This window comes from Pan troglodytes, chromosome 6, assembly GCF_028858775.2.
Source record: "Pan troglodytes isolate AG18354 chromosome 6, NHGRI_mPanTro3-v2.0_pri, whole genome shotgun sequence".
NCBI lineage: Eukaryota > Metazoa > Chordata > Mammalia > Primates > Hominidae > Pan > Pan troglodytes.
The window spans coordinates 60,237,294-60,250,560 of NC_072404.2; the positions used below are offsets into that span (position 1 = coordinate 60,237,294).

The window sequence follows — 13,267 nt, forward strand, 5'->3', positions numbered from 1 at the left end:
ATTAGTGCCAGATAAATAAAACATTTTCATGGTTTCTGTTCTTACAGTGTCCTTTGAAACAGTCTAAAGTGAAATCAATTCCCTAGAAATATTTTATTCTAGTCAAACCAACCAGCCCCTTTATTTCCTATCTTTTGACAACTTTTAGTTGCCATTTGTAAGAGGTTTGTGCAAACTGCAATTACATCCAGCGCATAATACTAGAAGCCCATTGGTACCCCATGGACTGAGAAGGCTTCACAAAATAATGTTTCTGGATATGGAAATAAATTTTGGTGAATGGAAAATCACTTATCAGAAAATCTAAAGCACATTTTCCCCCATCAGCCAAATTGTTCCAGAACTTTACAAAAAACAAAATGGTATCAGCTTTTAGTAACTCTAATACATTCCTTTATTGCAGACAGCTTTCTGAATCACGTTAAAACCACAGGATTGGAGTTGCTACAGGTTGCATTTTATCAGCACAAACGAGGGTGTTATTTTTTTCTTTTGCCATACAAATTAGTGCGATTATTTCAATTCAAGCTGTGATAGTTCTGGGGAGAATGATTGCACATATATTATCCAAAAAAGAAAAAAAACAAAAAAGAAAAGCTCACAGTAGGAATCTGCAATGCAGTGTTTAGTTTTGTTTGTGTTTGTTTTTTTTTAAACCCAGCTACTTAGCAGTAATTTATTGGCCTATTACTTCCACACTTTTCTGAATTCAGGAAGTCTATACTTGTCATGTTTACAACTAAACATACTCATAATCCTTTCTCTGCAATGAAACTTTAAGAAAGCCATAAACCAAAGTAAACATCAATTAAAAGATGCTGACTGTAAATTTAGAGGACATTCAATAAAATATTCTCAAAAACTCTCTTCTCTAAAGTTTCATAGAGTCCAATATACAGGTAATAAACCCTTCAATTAGTGCTAATGCATGTTACAGAGCTTCTTGCTCTGTGCTGAGGGGTATTCAAAAGAAATGGACACAGAACTACCTGTAAAAATGCTTTTCCTCACCAAACTCCCTCTAATAGTTTTCAACACAAAATCAGATTAGCGAGAAGTTCAGGAAGACCTGCAGCCTACACTGAAATATCCGAGTGTAGGACAGAATTCATAGAATGAATTTCCTCCTCACTTTTTTATGTATAAATGACTTTTCTTATAAACCTCAAAAATTAGACACTTTTGCTTGAAATTTTGAAATCTATTTTATTCTTCATATTAATTAAATAAAAAATTTCAAATTAAATTGGAAATAAAATTTATACCCATTAGAAGGTCATTTATACTTTCTTCTGATCCCATCACAAAATTTAGGCACCAGCAGATGGAGGAATTAGTGAAAAGCAAGGGAAGTTAGAGGCCTGGGTCTGTGCCACCGGGCAGCCCCAAGGACAGGAAGTCAGCTCCTCTCCTGCTGGTGTTAAGAGGGATGAGTGGAGAGCAGAAGACTGGAGCGATGACAGTTGATGCAGACAGTGCTGGAAGGTAATCCTTGATTCTTTACAAAACAGCTTTTTGGGGGGCACTGCTGGAGGTTCACTTAAGAAGAAGTAGACTCCCATGTCTAGGGAGGAAAAAAAAGAAAAATATGTTTGATTACTAGTGAAATTAATAGAATTTGTACATAAATGTCATTTAGAAATCACTGACTTATGCAGTTTATCCATTTCTTTTTTGATATGTGTGGTTAATACCAGTTGGAACCAATTGCTTGTATTAGGTTGGTGCGAAGAGCACTATTACTTTTGCACCAACCTAGTAACTTAGTGGTTAGAGGATCAATATTAATGGTGACCAACAGTGATTAGAAAGAGAATATACTACTGGTCAACACCTCTTAAAATAACTTCTATTGGAATTAATGAGAATTTTATGAATGAATTCCCCAACTGTGGTTCTGTTAAATTCCAGAATTATTTTTCTAGGGACTTGTGGTTTTCACTTGCAGTTTTTAAAACCACACTGCATCCCAGCAATACTTGATCATACTGCCAATGTGAAAGAATTCCTTGAAACTGCTAGAAATATAAATCAAGTTTAGGCATTAAAACAGTCTCAAATATATGAGATACTGTCATATTTGAGAAGAATTTGGGAGGAATAAAGGCTAGATATTTTACTTCTCCCTCTTCCATTTCAGTTTGCCAACTTCGATTTGGGTATATCAATGCATTTGCAGAAAAAATAGACTGAATCTTAAGAACAAAGCACTAAGTATTAGTGGCATTCTCAAGGAGAAAAAAGGTAAAAACTATTAAAGATATACCTTATTGAGATCCTTTATATGATAAACTAAACTTAGCTACCTTTAAAAATATAGTGTATTTGAATTCAGACCTTTCTATTTGAGTAGAAAACATATCTCAACTCATTGGAAAAGTAGCAAACATATACATTATTCCACCTAAGGCATAACTACTTGAAGGTGCCTTTCAATCAGATGCCATAAATTATCTTGAGTATGAAGGAAATTGCAATATGAATATACATAAATCATTAAAAATACAATCAGTCTTTTCAAGCTATGTATGAAATTGAACGAGATAAACTATAGGGCCATATTTCAATATTGAAAGGAAACTCAGAATAATTTTTGCTGGATAGAGAATAGTGACATGCTATTATGATAAAAATTTACCCCAAACTGCCATTAATGTCTAATATAGAGAAAAGATAGCAATTATTATTATTAGATTGAATAAGAGAAATAAAAATGGCTGAGTGTGTGGTAGAGAAAGGGTGGATTAAATAAAAGGGAGAATATTTTAATTATCAGACAAATTAAGCAATGAAACAGTTGACAAGGAAAATTTACTTTCATCACTGTCAAAGTTGGCTTCAGATCTAGTAAGAAATTATTTTAGAAAGTGTTTATAAAGGACATTGTTTACAAATTTGCCAAGTTCATGTAAAAGATAACCTTTGAGAATTCCTTGTAGTACAAAAAAAGATATCATAATCTAGTTAAATATGACTTGATATTAAAATTAACTAATCTCAAAGTTTTTTCAACTTAGTTCCAAATGTTTAACATAGCTCTAGAAAGCAAGAGTTTAAAGAGGAAAAAATAGGCTGTTTGAAGTAATACTTTTTGCATAGGAAAAACATGGTACACATGTAAGGTATTATAATAGGAAACAGAGAAGTCCATAACCTAGAGCCAATTATGGAATGACACAATTGCCTACACAAGGGGAAATGATAGATGTGTTCATTCCAATCCATGACTGAAATAAAGAATTTCTCATATGTAGAATATATGCATGAATATACATGTATATGTGGAGAAAGATATATTTATTAATTATGTAGAGAAGAAAATAATTACTCCTAGAGAAAAGAATGACTTGAAAGTATTTTAAATCCATATAAGCTGGGTCATTCCCTCCCTGTGAATCTTTCAAAGACATTTTTGCCTCTACTTCAATTTTCTTCTGTCATTTCAATTTATAATTATAAAAAGAGAACATTGCTTAGTGGTTAGCATAATGGGATATCATGATGAAATCCTTAACAGAGGAATCTGAGACCTTGAGATGAAAAGAAATGTAAAGTACTATCTTTTAGTAATAAATGTCATAACTTAGATTGTGCCCACAGCAACTTAAAGTTTCAGTGACAGGGGACACAAGAAAAGAGCATATCATCTGCATTTTTTGTAATGCTTCCAGATGCCAGGTCCTCTGCTAATTGCTGCAAATAAAAGGCAAAGACAGATACTGTGCCTGTCTTTAACAAATGGAGGAGGCAAGTAGTGAAACCAAATTATTGGTAAATAACAACCAGGATCAGTGCCTCAGAGGAAAGATATGGAGAGCAGAGAGAGAATGTAACAGAGGGCCTAATGTCCTCTGAATAATAATGGAATGGAAGGCTTTCCTCAGGAGACTGCTGAAGTATTAAAGGTAAACCAGAAGGGTTAGGGCAGAAGATATTCTAGGCACAGGAAACTGCATAAGCAAAGGCCCTGAGTGGAGAGCGATCTTAACATATTGAAGGAAAAGAAAGAGAGGCCCTGCGGTTGGGGCACAAAAACCACAGAGAAAGTGGAGCCAGATGAGGTTGCAGAGCTAAGCAGAACTTCAATCATGTGAGTTTTAAGGCTCATTGCATTAAAAGTAATGGCAAAAACCACAATTAGTTTGCACCAAACTAATAAGACAAATCCAGGCTCAATTTAATAACAAGTTGAAATTCAATGGTGTTTTAATCTGAGAGATGAAATATGGTAACAGGAATATTTACCTATATTTCTGGTATTCAAACTAATTGTATGATAAGCATATAGATCCTGGGCCATGTTCACTGGAATCAGGGCCCAAGTTAGTGAAGGGGAATGTGGAAAACACGACCTATTAATTCTTAGGGATAAGGGTTTGCAAAGAGTAGGCTGGATTGGAAGGACATTGATCAAGGAGAAAGTGTGGACTGAGCTGTGCATGGCTGCTAGCCTGGTAGGAAACCAGGGCACAAATTGTGGGGGGCACGGGGGTATAGAAAGGCAAAACACTGCTACACACACTTGGATATTTTCCTTTCCTTCCGGAAAGAATTAGTTGGAAGTGTGTTTCCTTTTGTTAATATTCTAGTATTATTTTCAAGATACCAGATGACTGCATTTGGTTCCTATTGCTGGTGTAACAAATTGCTGCACCCTTAGTGGCTTAACACAACAAAAATTTGTCTTACAGTTCTTGGAGATAAAAAGTCTGAAATGGTTCCACTGGGCTAAAATTGAGGGAGGCTTCAGGAGAAAATAGTTATATTTGCCTTTTTCAGCTTCCAGGGGCTACCCACATTCCTTGGTTCCCGGCTCCGTTCTCTGATCACTTTGACCTCTGCTTCTATTGTCACATCTCCTTCTGTGCCTCCTGCCTCTTTCTTTTACTTACAAAGACCTTTGTGAGGACACTGAGCCCAGGATAATTTTCTCATTTCAGGATCCTTAATCACGTCTACAAAATCATCTGTGTCATTTAAAGTAACATAGTCGCAGGTTCTGGGGATTGGCTAGTGGACATCTCTGGGGGACCATTACTCTGCCTGCCACAATGACATAGCCAAATTTCTGGGAATAATGGAAAAAATTGTTCTAGTCATTCAAACCTCCCTTCTCAGAAGTAGTTGATATGAAAACTACCTTTAGCAATAGTAGAAATCAGGAATATATATAAATTATACTTTAAATAGAATCAAAAGGAAGTGATTGAAGAAGAACACAAAAGACTAACTAGATTTTATCTTGTAGACAATGTGTAGGTTTCTTTCAAAGGCTCAGTAGAGGAGATCTAGGCAGGACACCCTCCATAGAGTCTGAATTAGAGGGGCAGAGTTGGCAAGAAAATGTTGAAAGGGTTGCACCTTGAGAAAGGAAGGTGCTAGTCCACATGAAATCCCACTCACTGCTGGCGGTCAGAGGGTAGCCGCATGTGCTAGGCTGCATAAAGGAACAGTCACACCAAATTGAGTGCTTCTCTCTAATTGCCAATCAACCCACTGCATGTAAATTCTTTTTCTGCCATTCATATATTTATTGATCTACCTATCCAACAAATATTTCATGAGTACCACCACACTTACTACAGATTCCCTGGATATGGCAGTGAATAAAACAAGGTTTCTCCTCTCATAAAACTTATGTTCTAGATGGGAGAGAAAGACATTAGAAAACAAATAATTTGTAAGATGGTATTAGGTAGCACTAGGCTCTAAAAGGGAAAGTATTGCTGAATAAGGTAGCAGGAGGGAGAAAAGAAAAAGAAATAAGAGACATCTGAGCAGGGACGTGTGAGCAGAAACCTAAAAGAGAGAAAGAGAGTTATCTAAATGGATTTTGCAGGGACATGCGGAGAGGAGAACAAGAATCAAAAGCATCTCCTTGGCATTCTCAGCGGACACTGAGGAGGCAGTATATCTGGGGAAGAGAATGCAAGGGGACAGTTGGAAGATAATGAGGTTAGGAAGGTGTCCTAGGGTGTGATCATGTAGGTCAAGCTTCTGGATTTTATTGTAAGGCTATCGGAACAGGGGAATGAGGAGATTTAATTTGCATCCTAAAAGGTAAGCAGCAGTTTACCAGCTACCGGGGAGGCAGGAGAGCAAGAAAAAATAGTAAAGTTAGTACTTCATTGTTACAGGGAGTAAGTAGGGCAGCTTTACTTCGAACTCCACTTGAAGACTGTAGTATTGAAGAGGAAAGAAAAAAAGTTGCCTTTGTCTATTTGTGCTGCCATAACAAAATGCAACAGACTGGTAATTTTATAAACAATAATAATGTATTCCTCATGATTCTAAAGCATGGGAAGCCCAGGATCAAGGCACTGACCAGACTGGTGTCTGATGAGGGCAGCTCTCTGCTTCCAAAGTGGTGCCTTGTAGCTACATGTTCCAGAGAGGAGGAACATGGCAGAAGGGATAGAAGAGCAAGACAGCACTCTCTTCAATCTTCAGCCCTTTCATAAGGGTGCTGCTCCCACTCAGGAGAATGGAGCCCTTATAACTTTTCACCTCCTGAAGGCCACACATCTTAATACTGTTGCACTGGGGACACCATCTTTCAAACCATAGCAGAAGTGATTGTGTGCTGCTGGAGAGGAGGTGGCATTCCTCTTTAATTCTGTCCATTATTTGGAAACCTCTGTCATCAACATTCAGCTTCACTGAACAGGCTGAAAGGCATGAATGACCACACAAGCAGACAGTTGGACTTCTCCCTGATGATGATTCACTATGGGGCATAGAGTCTTTTCCCTGAGAGAAAGAGTAAAGCCAAAATGGAAGCAGTGGAGGCCAGGCCAAGAAAGAAGGCTAGATAAAGAAAGCTAGTCAACAGCTAAGCAACCACAGGAAACAGAATTAAAAAAAGTGTCCAGGACCAAGAATCCATTACTGGAGGAAGTACTGATCTATGAACTGCCTCAATTCTTTGGGGCACTAGAATTAACAGAAAAAAAATCCTGGTAATAGAAACTTACCCTAATCAACAATCATCCTGAAAACAAACAAACAAAAAAGATTTTGGCGGTATTCAGATGTACAGTAGTGGTACCCAGGTATGATCTACCTATATTTCTGTGGAGTAACTTTACAATCAGAGGTAAATATCTCTTATTTTTCCATAGAAGACATATATTTTTAAAAGCACTAATGCCTATTATTTCATTTGCCTCATAAAAGAAGAGCAAAAGTAACACTTAAGAGTTGTATTTGAAATGAAGATGTACTTAAGACAGTGCCTTTGTGGTACTTCCTAGCCCTTTGAGAAAATGTGGACAGCTTTGCGGTATCTTTCCAGAAAACATGTACAGAAAAGTTCAACTTGCATTTCAAATAAAAGACTATTTACCCTCATATATAGACATTTACCACTGTAGTATTTTATTATATGAGGCTATAACCCTTTATTTGAAAAGATTATGACAACACTAAACATCAAACCTTACTGAATATTGCCACAGCTCTAAAAATGGTTTAAAATTTTATAAACTAAATAGGAAAGAATAAAACAGTGTCAACAATAACAACTCCAAAATGTAAGGCCTGCAAAGGAGAGCAGTTGATAAAGAAACTAGAAATTCAGAAACTATAAACCAGAAAGTACAAAAGCTTTTTAAAAATATTTATCATGACTTTTTAACTCCTTTTTAAAAATGTGTTCTAAGAATATAACACAATATTAATGATCATGATAACATGGAAGTATCATTTGAGTTTATTTTGATTTAGATTTCTCATTTGAGTTCTGTTTCCTTTTTAATACATAATAGGTATTTGATACATAAAAGTTTGAACAATACATAAGAATTTCTGTTTAGGATGTAAAAAGATGGAAGAAGGATCACTCCACCTGTACAACAAAGAATATGTCTGAAAATCTACAAATCAACTTTCATTGAATATATCCAAGAACTGAGATCATAAGGTGATCTGGTTTAAGCATGGTTTGCTTTTCCTTACCAAAAGTCACTTTGAAATTTGACCCCAGTTTAGTGATATTGAAAGATGAAGCCTAATGGAAGGCATTTAAACCATGGGGCAGATTCTTCATGATTGGCTTGGTGCTATTCTCATGGTAGTGAGTTCTCTGCCTGGTGAGACTTAGTTTCCACAAGAGTGGATTGTTCTAAATGCAGGATTTTGTCACTTTCTGTGTGTTTTGATTCAAAATGAAATGATCAATGAAATTAAATCTCTAGCCATATTGACTAAGAAATGAAATTAAATCTCTAGCCATATTGACTAAGAAAAAAGAAAGAAGAGGTAGATTGCAAATGTAAGGAATGAAAAAAGGGACATCACTATAGACCCTATAGATGTTATAGAAATAACAAGGACATATTTTAAGCAACAATTCAACAAATTATATTCAATGAACAAATTTCATGATGACACAAACTCCCAAACTCATTCAATAAATTATGTATATATAAGACATAAATATGTAAATCCTATATATAATTTTATTTTTACTTATATAAAAATATACTTCATATTTAATTTTATTTTTATTTTATTTGATATATAAAATTTTATTTTTGTTTTAATTGATATATAAAAACTATATTTGTGGTACAAATACTCCAAGAAAGAAAACACAAAGCCCAGATGGTTTCATTGAAAAATTCTACCAAATGTGTAAAGAAGAAATAATGCCAATTTTACATAAGCTGTCCTCAAATTTAAAAGAAGAAGGAAAATGCCCCAATTTGTTTTATGAGGTTAATATCACCTTGCTATCAAACTCAGACATATATTAAAAGAAAGGTACAGATCAATTTTCCTCATGAAAATAAATGCCAAAATCACAATAAAATGTTAGGTAATTGAATCCAACAACATATAAAAATATAAATCAATAGCGTTTATTCCAGGAATGCAAGTATGGTTGAACATTCAAAAATCAACTAAATTAATATATCAAATTAACTAACTAAATAAGAAAACTACATGATGATCTCAATAGATGCAGAAAGAGCCTTAGGAAAAGATCAATATCCATTTATCATGGAAAACTTTAGACAAACTAGGAATAAAAGACCATCCTCATCTGAAAATGGGTATATATAAAATAAACTTACATCTAGCACCATACTTAATAATGAAAGAGCAAATGTTTTATTCCTACAATCAGGAATTAAGCAAGGCTATCTGCCTTTATAACACCATTCAACAGAGTACTAAAATTTCTAGACAATATAATAAGACAAAACATTAAAATAAAATATATACAAGCTAAAATAAAATAAAATTTTCTTTTCCGAGAAATTCTGTTTACATAGAAAATTGTAAAGCATCTACAGGAAAGATTCTAGAACCAATCTGTGAGTTTAGCAGGTCACAGAATACAAGTCAATACAGAAAAATGAATTGTACTTCTACCTTCCGCCAGTGAATAATTAGAAGTTGAAATTTTAAAAACGTACCATTCACAATAAGATGAAATACATGAAATAATTGGATATTAATATCATAAAGTATGTGTAGGGTCTGTACACTGAAATGTAGAAAATCCTGATGAAAGAAATCAAAGACAAAACAGAGATATACCATATCCATGGCCTGGAAAAGTCACTGTTGCTAAGATGTCAGTTCACCTGCAACTCTCCACACACTCAACACAACTTTAACAAAAAATCCAGCAGCATTTTTTTAGAAAAACCAAAGGTTTAATTTTAAAATTATAGGAAAATAAAAAGGCACATCTATAAGTAAATAAATAAATAAGAACAAATTTGAAGGATTCACACTACCTGATTTCTAGACCTATTATAAAATTTCAGTAGTCAAGTAATACAGTAAGAGACTATTAATAATCATGCAGATAAAGGAAACAGAAAAGAAAGGCCAGAAATATACCCACCTATTTACAGTCAATTGATTTTTCAGTAAAAATGCCAAGGCAATTCAATAAAGAAAGAAAATTTTTTTTCAACAAAAGGGCTGGGACAATTGTATACTCATATGCAAAGACAAACAAACAAAAAACACAACATCAATTTCTAACTCATATCCTATACGACAATCAACTCAAAATACATCATAAGCTAAATGTAAAATGTAAAATTCTAAGACTTCTAAATGAAAACATGAGTGAAAATATTTGTTATCTTGAGTTAGGCAAAGATTTTTAAGATACAACACCAAAAGCAGAATCCATAAAAGAAAAAAAGTGATAAATTACACATCATCAAACTGAACATTTCTTCTTGGGAGGACAGTGTTAAGAGACTGAAAAGACAGAAAAGCCATAGACAGGGAAAACAAGTTTGCAAATTATATATCTGATAAAGGACTTGTAACCATTCGACATATAAAGATCCTCAAAACTCAGAAATAAGAAAGCAATGCTTTTTAAACAATGGTCCAAATATCTGAAAATTCAAATAGATTTATGAATACCTAATAAGCATATAAAAATGTGTTCAATATTAGTAGTCATTGGGGAAAAGCAAATAACTATAATGTGATATTACTCTGCATTAATGTACTGGCTAAAATTGTAAACAATTCAAAATGCTGACAGGGATGCTGAGTAACTGGACTATCACACATTGTTTTTGGCAATGCAAGATAGTACAGATACTTTGTAAAATAGTTTGGCAATACAATACAAAATTGAACATATACTTAATATAGTGACCACTCTGAGGTGTTTATCCAGGTGAAATAAAAGGTTTTGTTCACACACACCAAAAAAACCTGTACATAAACTGTTACAGTGGTTTTATTCATGAACTGGAAGCAACCCCTATAGTCCTCAACTGCAGAATAAATGAACAAACCGAAGTGCATATATACAATGAATACAATTGAGCAGTAATGAAAAATGAACCACCAATCCACACCACAACATGGATAAATCCCAAATGGATTATGCTGGGTAAAAGGAGCTAGACTCAAAACGTTCCATGCTATATCATTTCATTTGTATGTCATTCTTTCAGAAGCAAAATATCAGGGCAAAAAGTAGATTCATGGATGCAGGCCTGGGAGCAGGCTGGGGGTTGACTACAAAAGAGTTTATAGGGAGATGGAGCTGTTCTAAATCTTGATGATTGTGGTGTTCTATGACTGCATATGTTTGCCAAACTCTCAGAACTTTACACACACACACACACACACACACACACACACACGTCAATTTCACTCTATGTAACTATGCCCTAATTTAACAAATGAGAAAAATTAAATATTAAAAACAACCAAGTCGATTATTTTAATAATATAAATCAGAGATGTGAACCAAAAAATGCATGTGGAAGAGACTTAAAACTATTTATTTTCAATATTATTTAGTAATAATTAAATATTCATCAGCCTGAGAATGTCGAAAGTTGAAACACACACAAAAAAACTTTTTTATAAAAGGAAATTATAACAATTACCCCAAAAATTTAGTTTATTGAGAAAAGTTCACACAGACACACACACACACACGCACACACCCAATGGTATATCAAGATACTTGAATATTTCATACTGTTTCTGTAATATCTTTGTACGTTAATTCTTGAGGTTTTATAACAACTTCATCCAAACATGTTTTTATCTTATCCCTGCACAGATACCTAGAAGTTTCTAGTGAAGAAAGCTTAAAATGCTTTGCAAGCTAACTTCTAGGACCACCTGTTTTGTCATTAAGAGACTGGCTAGGTCATAAGATGTTTCAAAAGACAAAACAAATGCACTATACTGCAGCAAGTGTGGACTGCAATTTTTCCTGAGGCATGTTTACTGAGTAGGTCCCACTCTGAACAAAGGGATTCATCTCAGTTTGTTCTACTGCAACTAATATGTAACAAGCAGCAATTTATTTCTTGTTTGACTTTAACAAAAATCAAACCTGATACAGTGGGTTTAAAGGCGGTTGAAACAGAGTACATCTGGCACATAATAGGGTGGGGGCTGTTAGAGACCTCAATTCCATGACCATCTATACCACGCATCAACCACAAGATCACAAATAAGAGTCTTAAATTTTTAGCTTTTGTTTTCTGATTTAAGAAATGGAGATTGGAAGAAGAAATTCTCATTTCTTCATTCATTTGACAGTTATATTTTGCATATCTACTGTGCATGCACTGAGCTACAAACATCAGCATGGGCATTTTCTGAGGCTTTCCATGGCTGTACAGAAGACACATTCGTCCAATAATAATACTCATAAGCAGATAAATGCTTGAAACAAGCTCAAAATATTCTGAGAGTCACAGAAAAGAGGAACTGGGCCTAGACTGGGATTGAGGCTGTGGAATAAGGGGCCGGAAAGCTTTCTCTGAAGACATGATATGTAAGCTGAGATCACGCACACACACACAAAAAAATAGGAAAGCTTGTTACCAGACAATAGGTGAGTATTGTATAAAATTGCTTATTTTGTGTTACAAGAAGAGTAAACGGTCTCCAGCACTAATGAAATCTCTGAATTTCTGATAGGCATCAAGTAAGACTAGAAGAACTTTCTCCAGGAGCATCTGCAGCTCCTGTTAAAACTGTTGGATGCAGACAGAACACTAGGCTGTAAGTAACAACTGCAGGCTCACACTGGAAAAAACATCTTTTCCTGAATATTGAGTCTTACTGCTTGCCCAGCTCTCTCCTTTTTCAAGTCATGCAAAGCTTTTAGTAAAGGAAATTTCTCAACACCTAACTGGCTACAATCAATGTGTTCCACATAACTCTCCACTGTGAGGACTATAAAAATAGAATCTGAAATTTAGGCCTGGGACTCTGGGGAACAGAAACACATAAGTGTTTCCCTTTGAATTCTGATACCTGACATTTGGACCTGAAAAGTCAGTGCAAATGACAGAAAAGTAAAGCAATGTAAGAAATGAGAGCCGCACAGGAAAATGATGTCATTAAGATTTTTCCTACTTGTTTCCTTTCTTTTTAAACATTGACCTTGTGGTTATAAGAAGATCTGGGAGCTTTTGAATACAATTTTCTACAGGTAAAGCTCATCTGTAGACCTGTTTATCACTGAGACTGCTTTGAACAAGCCAGGACTGAAAGAATCATCTCTTCTTTTTACCTGACAAATCTGTGCACTCTGAGGGCGGCTTTCATGGAATTAGGGCAAGAAGACAAGACATGAAGCCAACGCTTAGCAGTTCGGGGTATTTGTTTCCTTTCCCCATAGTTTCCCTCAAAATTAGTAAGAGGGCCAGCTAATGCTTTCTATCACCTTCTAAGTAACCTTCACCCTTAGGTGGATTTCATCTTTACAGGAAGGAGAAATTTGCCTCCTGGTAACTTAGATCTACCT

The 13,267-nt window shown here is 34.9% G+C and overlaps 1 long non-coding RNA gene across 1 annotated transcript in view; it reads left to right on the plus strand.

Moving 5' to 3' along the window:
• LOC104007223 (uncharacterized) overlaps positions 1 to 12,519 on the plus strand; it is a 106,416-nt gene extending 93,897 nt beyond the window's left edge. Inside the window, exons 6-9 of the long non-coding RNA XR_008548985.2 lie at positions 1,315 to 1,485; positions 2,141 to 2,244; positions 11,564 to 12,349; positions 12,436 to 12,519. This is a non-coding gene — a long non-coding RNA (uncharacterized LOC104007223). The remainder of the gene's footprint in view (positions 1 to 1,314; positions 1,486 to 2,140; positions 2,245 to 11,563; positions 12,350 to 12,435) is intronic.
• Positions 12,520 to 13,267: the final 748 nt, after the last annotated feature.